The following is a 10,607-nucleotide window of genomic DNA, read 5'->3' as shown; positions in this document are numbered from 1 at the left end:
TGTAAACTCATGTACAGCACCCACAGATAGCCAGAAACTGGCCCCATCCATCCCCATCATCATCCCCCACTTCTCCATTATCAAATTCCTCCATATTCCCTCTTCTATCACTGTTGTTTTACAGGACAGCAAGCCTGTAAATTCATTACAACACCTCCTTCTCGAGCTCTTTCTTCCATTTTAGCTACAAGAAGAAAACCCTATCCATGTACTGCTGATCAACGATGGAGAAATGCTGAATTTCCCTTTTTCTTCTCTCATACTGTAAAGAAATCAGTTCTTATCATTGCATAATAGATAATGCATGTGTGTTTGTACATCTTTGCATGATCTTGTGAGAGTGAGAATTACTTCTTCTCACTCTCAGGTTGATTGTAATTGAGCTCTTCCCTAAGGGACTTGGGTTGAGCAGAAATACATTCCTTCGGGGGGGGGTTGCCCATCTTCAACCCTCAATCTTGTCTCCATTACTTTTACATTTTTATGGCTGTAATTTTGTGAGTAATTTTCATTGTCAACTTTAAGTGTTCATTCTCTTTTATATTAAATCTCGAAAACAAGCAAATATCATAATTGTTAAGCATACTACGTTGTTCGGGGCGTTTACAATGGTATCAGAGCTTTGGCTCGGTCCTCACCCCCAACACTGGTAGTGCTTACAACTATAAGTTTGTTTGTTTCAGCCCTTGCATTGAGTGCTTGAGCATATTTTTTTTCTTTAGTCTCAATGGATCAATCGAGTGCTATCCTTCAAGCCATTCAAAGTCTTAGAGAGGAGAATCAGCAAATTCGTGAGCAACTTCTCAAACTAGAAAAAGTTGAGAATCCCAAAGAATTCGAGGAAAGAATCCCATCTACTTCAAGGAGACAAAGCCATACCAATGAAAGGAGCCGATCAAGAAGTCCAACTACTTCTAAGAGGCAGTCCCATTCTACTTCAAGACAAAGAAAGAGATCGCGTCGAAGCTCATCCTCTTCTTCAAAGTCATCTGGCGCCTATTCTGATGGATCCTCTTCTAGTAATGAAGAGTCATACCCTTCTTGTGGAAGACCTCATCATCGTCAAAGGCGTCGACATTCTTCACCCTCGTCTCCATCTTCATCCCCATCAAGCACTTCATCATCTTCAACCTCAAGATCCGAGCATGGACGAAGGCATAAGAAGAAGAAGAAGACTAAGTCACTATCTCAACTTGAAAAGAAGATCAAGTTCAGTATGTATGATGGTTCCCGAAATCCTGATCTTCTTCTGAAGTTTATTCGTCAATTTCAAATTTTGTATGGTCGTGACAAGTATAAAGAAAAAGAAAAGATTAAGTTTGCAGCTTTACATTTAACCGACTTAGCCCATACTTGGTGGACGGGGTTGGAATACGATCATGCTGCCCCAAAATCATGGCGGTCCTTTGTTCACCTGATACAAAGCCAATTTCTTCCTGTTCATTTCAAAAGAGATGTAAAAATGGAATGGGATCGACTTTAGCAAAGGAAAAATGAGTCACTTGGTGACTATACCAAGAGATTTTGGGAGCTACTTTTGAAGGTCCAACATTTCAAGAAGATCAGCAGTTCGGAAAAGCTTAGGAAGTTTCAAGGAGGTTTGCATTTTAAACTTCGTACTGCTCTTAATCATTATCATTGTTCTAGTCTCAGGGAACTCATTGACCATGCTGAGACATGGGAAATGGAGCACAATGGCAACAAATCATTTCAAAAGAATGATAAGAAGAGAGTAGCTGATGATGAGGAGTATTCAGCCCCAAATGAAGGACAAAAACAGTGGCAAAAGCAGCCATCAAATCAAAAGAAGATGAAAAATTCATGAAGGATTACCCAAATATTCTACAGCAATATCAAGAAGCTTTTTAGCTGAGGACAGCTGAATAAAAGCCAGAGGGCTGTCACAACTCTATAGAAACAGAATTTGTATCCTTTTTCATTAATTTATCTATATAATGATTTATTAAATTTATTTCCTTTGCACTAATTAGATATAAAGAAAAGTGCATTGGAGCTGGCCACTGATGAGTGGTCACAGGTTATGGTGGACCCACACGGTGGGTTAGAGAAAAGATAGTTCACACTTCCACCTATATGACTCGATTGGGCGCCTGTGACTAGAACTCGCGCATATCAGGGTTAGACTCGCACACAGAAAGGATTGATGCCTTGAAGTGTGGGCTAGATCCACCTGAACAAACAGTTACAATCAACAAGATGGCATGATCATGAAATGCTTGTATAATGTGCATGTGTGGGCTGAAAGCTTGAAATGCACATTTCTTTGCATAGGAAAGTCACATGAAGATTCGGATACCATTTTTGCGATGTACACGGAAAAAGCTTTCATATGATACCCATATTGGGGGGGTCCCTAAATTCTAGGAGATCCCTAAATTTTAGGAGGTCCCTAAATTTTAGGAGCCTCGAATTAGCCTAAAAATGCTAGTCCTAAAAAATAGGGATGTCATTCTAAAAATAGTAAGTTCTGTACTCTGACTGTGCTTACTAAATTTGGTTGTTTCTATTCTTGACAGTATTCAACCCAAAAAGGAAGGCCATAAAGAAGAGACAAGTGTCAAGACACTTGTCACATAAGTTTCCAAGTGTCCCACCACTTGTCACATCTCATGACATGTGGCTGGACACTTGTCTTGTGCTACTCCACTTTCCCCTTTTGTACTAGCTCTCCCCTCTCCTATAAATAAGAGCTCGTTTTTCTTCATTGAGCATCATTTTTCTTTGCTGTAAACTCATATACAGCACCCACAGATAGCCAGAACTCGCCCCATCCATCCCCATCATCATCCCCCACTTCTCCATTATCAAATTCCTCCATATTCCCTCTTCTATCACTGTTGTTTTACAGGACAGCAAGCCTGTAAATTCATTACAACACCTCCTTCTCGAGCTCTTTCTTCCATTTTAGCTACAAGAAGAAAACCCTATCCATGTACTGCTGATCAACGATGGAGAAATGCTGAATTTCCCTTTTTCTTCTCTCATACTGTAAAGAAATCAGTTCTTATCATTGCATAATAGATAATGCATGTGTGTTTGTACATCTTTGCATGATCTTGTGAGAGTGAGAATTACTTCTTCTCACTCTCAGGTTGATTGTAATTGAGCTCTTCCCTAAGGGACTTGGGTTGAGCAGAAATACATTCCTTCGGGGGGGGTTGCCCATCTTCAACCCTCAATCTTGTCTCCATTACTTTTACATTTTTATGGCTGTAATTTTGTGAGTAATTTTCATTGTCAACTTTAAGTGTTCATTCTCTTTTATATTAAATCTCGAAAACAAGCAAATATCATAATTGTTAAGCATACTACGTTGTTCGGGGCGTTTACAGTGGTATCAGAGCTTTGGCTCGGTCCTCACCCCCAACACTGGTAGTGCTTACAACTATAAGTTTGTTTGTTTCAGCCCTTGCATTGAGTGCTTGAGCATATTTTTTTTCTTTAGTCTCAATGGATCAATCGAGTGCTATCCTTCAAGCCATTCAAAGTCTTAGAGAGGAGAATCAGCAAATTCGTGAGCAACTTCTCAAACTAGAAAAAGTTGAGAATCCCAAAGAATTCAAGGAAAGAATCCCATCTACTTCAAGGAGACAAAGCCATACCAATGAAAGGAGCCGATCAAGAAGTCCAACTACTTCTAAGAGGCAGTCCCATTCTACTTCAAGACAAAGAAAGAGATCGCGTCGAAGCTCATCCTCTTCTTCAAAGTCATCTGGCGCCTATTCTGATGGATCCTCTTCTAGTAATGAAGAGTCACACCCTTCTTGTGGAAGACCTCATCATCGTCAAAGGCGTCGACATTCTTCACCCTCGTCTCCATCTTCATCCCCATCAAGCACTTCATCATCTTCAACCTCAAGATCCGAGCATGGACGAAGGCATAAGAAGAAGAAGAAGACTAAGTCACTATCTCAACTTGAAAAGAAGATCAAGTTCAGTATGTATGATGGTTCCCGAAATCCTGATCTTCTTCTGAAGTTTATTCGTCAATTTCAAATTTTGTATGGTCGTGACAAGTATAAAGAAAAAGAAAAGATTAAGTTTGCAGCTTTACATTTAACCGACTTAGCCCATACTTGGTGGACGGGGTTGGAATATGATCATGCTGCCCCAAAATCATGGCGGTCCTTTGTTCACCTGATACAAAGCCAATTTCTTCCTGTTCATTTCAAAAGAGATGTAAAAATGGAATGGGATCGACTTTAGCAAAGGAAAAATGAGTCACTTGGTGACTATACCAAGAGATTTTGGGAGCTACTTTTGAAGGTCCAACATTTCAAGAAGATCAGCAGTTCGGAAAAGCTTAGGAAGTTTCAAGGAGGTTTGCATTTTAAACTTCGTACTGCTCTTAATCATTATCATTGTTCTAGTCTCAGGGAACTCATTGACCATGCTGAGACATGGGAAATGGAGCACAGTGGCAACAAATCATTTCAAAAGAATGATAAGAAGAGAGTAGCTGATGATGAGGAGTATTCAGCCCCAAATGAAGGACAAAAACAGTGGCAAAAGCAGCCATCAAATCAAAAGAAGATGAAAAATTCATGAAGGATTACCCAAATATTCTACAGCAATATCAAGAAGCTTTTCAGCTGAGGACAGCTGAATAAAAGCCAGAGGGCTGTCACAACTCTATAGAAACAGAATTTGTATCCTTTTTCATTAATTTATCTATATAATGATTTATTAAATTTATTTCCTTTGCACCAATTAGATATAAAGAAAAGTGCATTGGAGCTGGCCACTGATGAGTGGTCACAGGTTATGGTGGACCCACACGGTGGGTTAGAGAAAAGATAGTTCACACTTCCACCTATATGACTCGATTGGGCGCCTGTGACTAGAACTCACGCATATCAGGGTTAGACTCGCACACAGAAAGGATTGATGCCTTGAAGTGTGGGCTAGATCCACCTGAACAAACAGTTGCAATCAACAAGATGGCATGATCATGAAATGCTTGTATAATGTGCATGTGTGGGCTGAAAGCTTGAAATGCACATTTCTTTGCATAGGAAAGTCACATGAAGATTCGGATACCATTTTTGCGATGTACACGGAAAAAGCTTTCATATGATACCCATATTGGGGGGGTCCCTAAATTCTAGGAGATCCCTAAATTTTAGGAGCCTCGAATTAGCCTAAAAATGCTAGTCCTAAAAAATAGGGATGTCATTCTAAAAATAGTAAGTTCTGTACTCTGACTGTGCTTACTAAATTTGGTTGTTTCTATTCTTGACAGTATTCAACCCAAAAAGGAAGGCCATAAAGAAGAGACAAGTGTCAAGACACTTGTCACACAAGTTTCCAAGTGTCCCACCACTTGTCACATCTCATGACATGTGGCTGGACACTTGTCTTGTGCTACTCCACTTTCCCCTTTTGTACTAGCTCTCCCCTCTCCTATAAATAAGAGCTCGTTTTTCTTCATTAAGCATCATTTTTCTTTGCTGTAAACTCATGTACAGCACCCACAGATAGCCAGAACTGGCCCCACCCATCCCCATCATCATCCCCCACTTCTCCATTATCAAATTCCTCCATATTCCCTCTTCTATCACTGTTGTTTTACAGGACAGCAAGCCTGTAAATTCATTACAACACCTCCTTCTCGAGCTCTTTCTTCCATTTTAGCTACAAGAAGAAAACCCTATCCATGTACTGCTGATCAACGATGGAGAAATGCTGAATTTCCCTTTTTCTTCTCTCATACTGTAAAGAAATCAGTTCTTATCATTGCATAATAGATAATGCATGTGTGTTTGTACATCTTTGCATGATCTTGTGAGAGTGAGAATTACTTCTTCTCACTCTCAGGTTGATTGTAATTGAGCTCTTCCCTAAGGGACTTGGGTTGAGCAGAAATACATTCCTTCGGGGGGGGTTGCCCATCTTCAACCCTCAATCTTGTCTCCATTACTTTTACATTTTTATGGCTGTAATTTTGTGAGTAATTTTCATTGTCAACTTTAAGTGTTCATTCTCTTTTATATTAAATCTCGAAAACAAGCAAATATCATAATTGTTAAGCATACTACGTTGTTCGGGGCGTTTACAGTGGTATCAGAGCTTTGGCTCGGTCCTCACCCCCAACACTGGTAGTGCTTACAACTATAAGTTTGTTTGTTTCAGCCCTTGCATTGAGTGCTTGAGCATATTTTTTTTCTTTAGTCTCAATGGATCAATCGAGTGCTATCCTTCAAGCCATTCAAAGTCTTAGAGAGGAGAATCAGCAAATTCGTGAGCAACTTCTCAAACTAGAAAAAGTTGAGAATCCCAAAGAATTCAAGGAAAGAATCCCATCTACTTCAAGGAGACAAAGCCATACCAATGAAAGGAGCCGATCAAGAAGTCCAACTACTTCTAAGAGGCAGTCCCATTCTACTTCAAGACAAAGAAAGAGATCGCATCGAAGCTCATCCTCTTCTTCAAAGTCATCTGGCGCCTATTCTGATGGATCCTCTTCTAGTAATGAAGAGTCACACCCTTCTTGTGGAAGACCTCATCATCGTCAAAGGCGTCGACATTCTTCACCCTCGTCTCCATCTTCATCCCCATCAAGCACTTCATCATCTTCAACCTCAAGATCCGAGCATGGACGAAGGCATAAGAAGAAGAAGAAGACTAAGTCACTATCTCAACTTGAAAAGAAGATCAAGTTCAGTATGTATGATGGTTCCCGAAATCCTGATCTTCTTCTGAAGTTTATTCGTCAATTTCAAATTTTGTATGGTCGTGACAAGTATAAAGAAAAAGAAAAGATTAAGTTTGCAGCTTTACATTTAACCGACTTAGCCCATACTTGGTGGACGGGGTTGGAATATGATCATGCTGCCCCAAAATCATGGCGGTCCTTTGTTCACCTGATACAAAGCCAATTTCTTCCTGTTCATTTCAAAAGAGATGTAAAAATGGAATGGGATCGACTTTAGCAAAGGAAAAATGAGTCACTTGGTGACTATACCAAGAGATTTTGGGAGCTACTTTTGAAGGTCCAACATTTCAAGAAGATCAGCAGTTCGGAAAAGCTTAGGAAGTTTCAAGGAGGTTTGCATTTTAAACTTCGTACTGCTCTTAATCATTATCATTGTTCTAGTCTCAGGGAACTCATTGACCATGCTGAGACATGGGAAATGGAGCACAGTGGCAACAAATCATTTCAAAAGAATGATAAGAAGAGAGTAGCTGATGATGAGGAGTATTCAGCCCCAAATGAAGGACAAAAACAGTGGCAAAAGCAGCCATCAAATCAAAAGACGATGAAAAATTCATGAAGGATTACCCAAATATTCTACAGCAATATCAAGAAGCTTTTCAGCTGAGGACAGCTGAATAAAAGCCAGAGGGCTGTCACAACTCTATAGAAACAGAATTTGTATCCTTTTTCATTAATTTATCTATATAATGATTTATTAAATTTATTTCCTTTGCACTAATTAGATATAAAGAAAAGTGCATTGGAGCTGGCCACTGATGAGTGGTCACAGGTTATGGTGGACCCACACGGTGGGTTAGAGAAAAGATAGTTCACACTTCCACCTATATGACTCGATTGGGCGCCTGTGACTAGAACTCACGCATATCAGGGTTAGACTCGCACACAGAAAGGATTGATGCCTTGAAGTGTGGGCTAGATCCACCTGAACAAACAGTTACAATCAACAAGATGGCATGATCATGAAATGCTTGTATAATGTGCATGTGTGGGCTGAAAGCTTGAAATGCACATTTCTTTGCATAGGAAAGTCACATGAAGATTCGGATACCATTTTTGCGATGTACACGGAAAAAGCTTTCATATGATACCCATATTGGGGGGGTCCCTAAATTCTAGGAGATCCCTAAATTTTAGGAGGTCCCTAAATTTTAGGAGCCTCGAATTAGCCTAAAAATGCTAGTCCTAAAAAATAGGGATGTCATTCTAAAAATAGTAAGTTCTGTACTCTGACTGTGCTTACTAAATTTGGTTGTTTCTATTCTTGACAGTATTCAACCCAAAAAGGAAGGCCATAAAGAAGAGACAAGTGTCAAGACACTTGTCACATAAGTTTCCAAGTGTCCCACCACTTGTCACATCTCATGACATGTGGCTGGACACTTGTCTTGTGCTACTCCACTTTCCCCTTTTGTACTAGCTCTCCCCTCTCCTATAAATAAGAACTCGTTTTTCTTCATTGAGCATCATTTTTCTTTGCTGTAAACTCATATACAGCACCCACAGATAGCCAGAACTCGCCCCATCCATCCCCATCATCATCCCCCACTTCTCCATTATCAAATTCCTCCATATTCCCTCTTCTATCACTGTTGTTTTACAGGACAGCAAGCCTGTAAATTCATTACAACACCTCCTTCTCGAGCTCTTTCTTCCATTTTAGCTACAAGAAGAAAACCCTATCCATGTACTGCTGATCAACGATGGAGAAATGCTGAATTTCCCTTTTTCTTCTCTCATACTGTAAAGAAATCAGTTCTTATCATTGCATAATAGATAATGCATGTGTGTTTGTACATCTTTGCATGATCTTGTGAGAGTGAGAATTACTTCTTCTCACTCTCAGGTTGATTGTAATTGAGCTCTTCCCTAAGGGACTTGGGTTGAGCAGAAATACATTCCTTCGGGGGGGGTTGCCCATCTTCAACCCTCAATCTTGTCTCCATTACTTTTACATTTTTATGGCTGTAATTTTGTGAGTAATTTTCATTGTCAACTTTAAGTGTTCATTCTCTTTTATATTAAATCTCGAAAACAAGCAAATATCATAATTGTTAAGCATACTACGTTGTTCGGGGCGTTTACAGTGGTATCAGAGCTTTGGCTCGGTCCTCACCCCCAACACTGGTAGTGCTTACAACTATAAGTTTGTTTGTTTCAGCCCTTGCATTGAGTGCTTGAGCATATTTTTTTTCTTTAGTCTCAATGGATCAATCGAGTGCTATCCTTCAAGCCATTCAAAGTCTTAGAGAGGAGAATCAGCAAATTCGTGAGCAACTTCTCAAACTAGAAAAAGTTGAGAATCCCAAAGAATTCAAGGAAAGAATCCCATCTACTTCAAGGAGACAAAGCCATACCAATGAAAGGAGCCGATCAAGAAGTCCAACTACTTCTAAGAGGCAGTCCCATTCTACTTCAAGACAAAGAAAGAGATCGCGTCGAAGCTCATCCTCTTCTTCAAAGTCATCTGGCGCCTATTCTGATGGATCCTCTTCTAGTAATGAAGAGTCACACCCTTCTTGTGGAAGACCTCATCATCGTCAAAGGCGTCGACATTCTTCACCCTCGTCTCCATCTTCATCCCCATCAAGCACTTCATCATCTTCAACCTCAAGATCCGAGCATGGACGAAGGCATAAGAAGAAGAAGAAGACTAAGTCACTATCTCAACTTGAAAAGAAGATCAAGTTCAGTATGTATGATGGTTCCCGAAATCCTGATCTTCTTCTGAAGTTTATTCGTCAATTTCAAATTTTGTATGGTCGTGACAAGTATAAAGAAAAAGAAAAGATTAAGTTTGCAGCTTTACATTTAACCGACTTAGCCCATACTTGGTGGACGGGGTTGGAATATGATCATGCTGCCCCAAAATCATGGCGGTCCTTTGTTCACCTGATACAAAGCCAATTTCTTCCTGTTCATTTCAAAAGAGATGTAAAAATGGAATGGGATCGACTTTAGCAAAGGAAAAATGAGTCACTTGGTGACTATACCAAGAGATTTTGGGAGCTACTTTTGAAGGTCCAACATTTCAAGAAGATCAGCAGTTCGGAAAAGCTTAGGAAGTTTCAAGGAGGTTTGCATTTTAAACTTCGTACTGCTCTTAATCATTATCATTGTTCTAGTCTCAGGGAACTCATTGACCATGCTGAGACATGGGAAATGGAGCACAGTGGCAACAAATCATTTCAAAAGAATGATAAGAAGAGAGTAGCTGATGATGAGGAGTATTCAGCCCCAAATGAAGGACAAAAACAGTGGCAAAAGCAGCCATCAAATCAAAAGAAGATGAAAAATTCATGAAGGATTACCCAAATATTCTACAGCAATATCAAGAAGCTTTTCAGCTGAGGACAGCTGAATAAAAGCCAGAGGGCTGTCACAACTCTATAGAAACAGAATTTGTATCCTTTTTCATTAATTTATCTATATAATGATTTATTAAATTTATTTCCTTTGCACCAATTAGATATAAAGAAAAGTGCATTGGAGCTGGCCACTGATGAGTGGTCACAGGTTATGGTGGACCCACACGGTGGGTTAGAGAAAAGATAGTTCACACTTCCACCTATATGACTCGATTGGGCGCCTGTGACTAGAACTCACGCATATCAGGGTTAGACTCGCACACAGAAAGGATTGATGCCTTGAAGTGTGGGCTAGATCCACCTGAACAAACAGTTGCAATCAACAAGATGGCATGATCATGAAATGCTTGTATAATGTGCATGTGTGGGCTGAAAGCTTGAAATGCACATTTCTTTGCATAGGAAAGTCACATGAAGATTCGGATACCATTTTTGCGATGTACACGGAAAAAGCTTTCATATGATACCCATATTGGGGGGGTCCCTAAATTCTAGGAGATCCC

This window comes from Lygodium microphyllum, chromosome 14, assembly GCF_053477565.2.
Source record: "Lygodium microphyllum isolate KBCC chromosome 14, Lygodium_microphyllum_v1.1.10, whole genome shotgun sequence".
In the NCBI taxonomy this organism is placed as follows: Eukaryota; Viridiplantae; Streptophyta; class Polypodiopsida; order Schizaeales; family Lygodiaceae; genus Lygodium; species Lygodium microphyllum.
The sequence above is the reverse complement of the archived record's forward strand: the minus strand, read 5'-3'. Positions refer to the sequence as shown.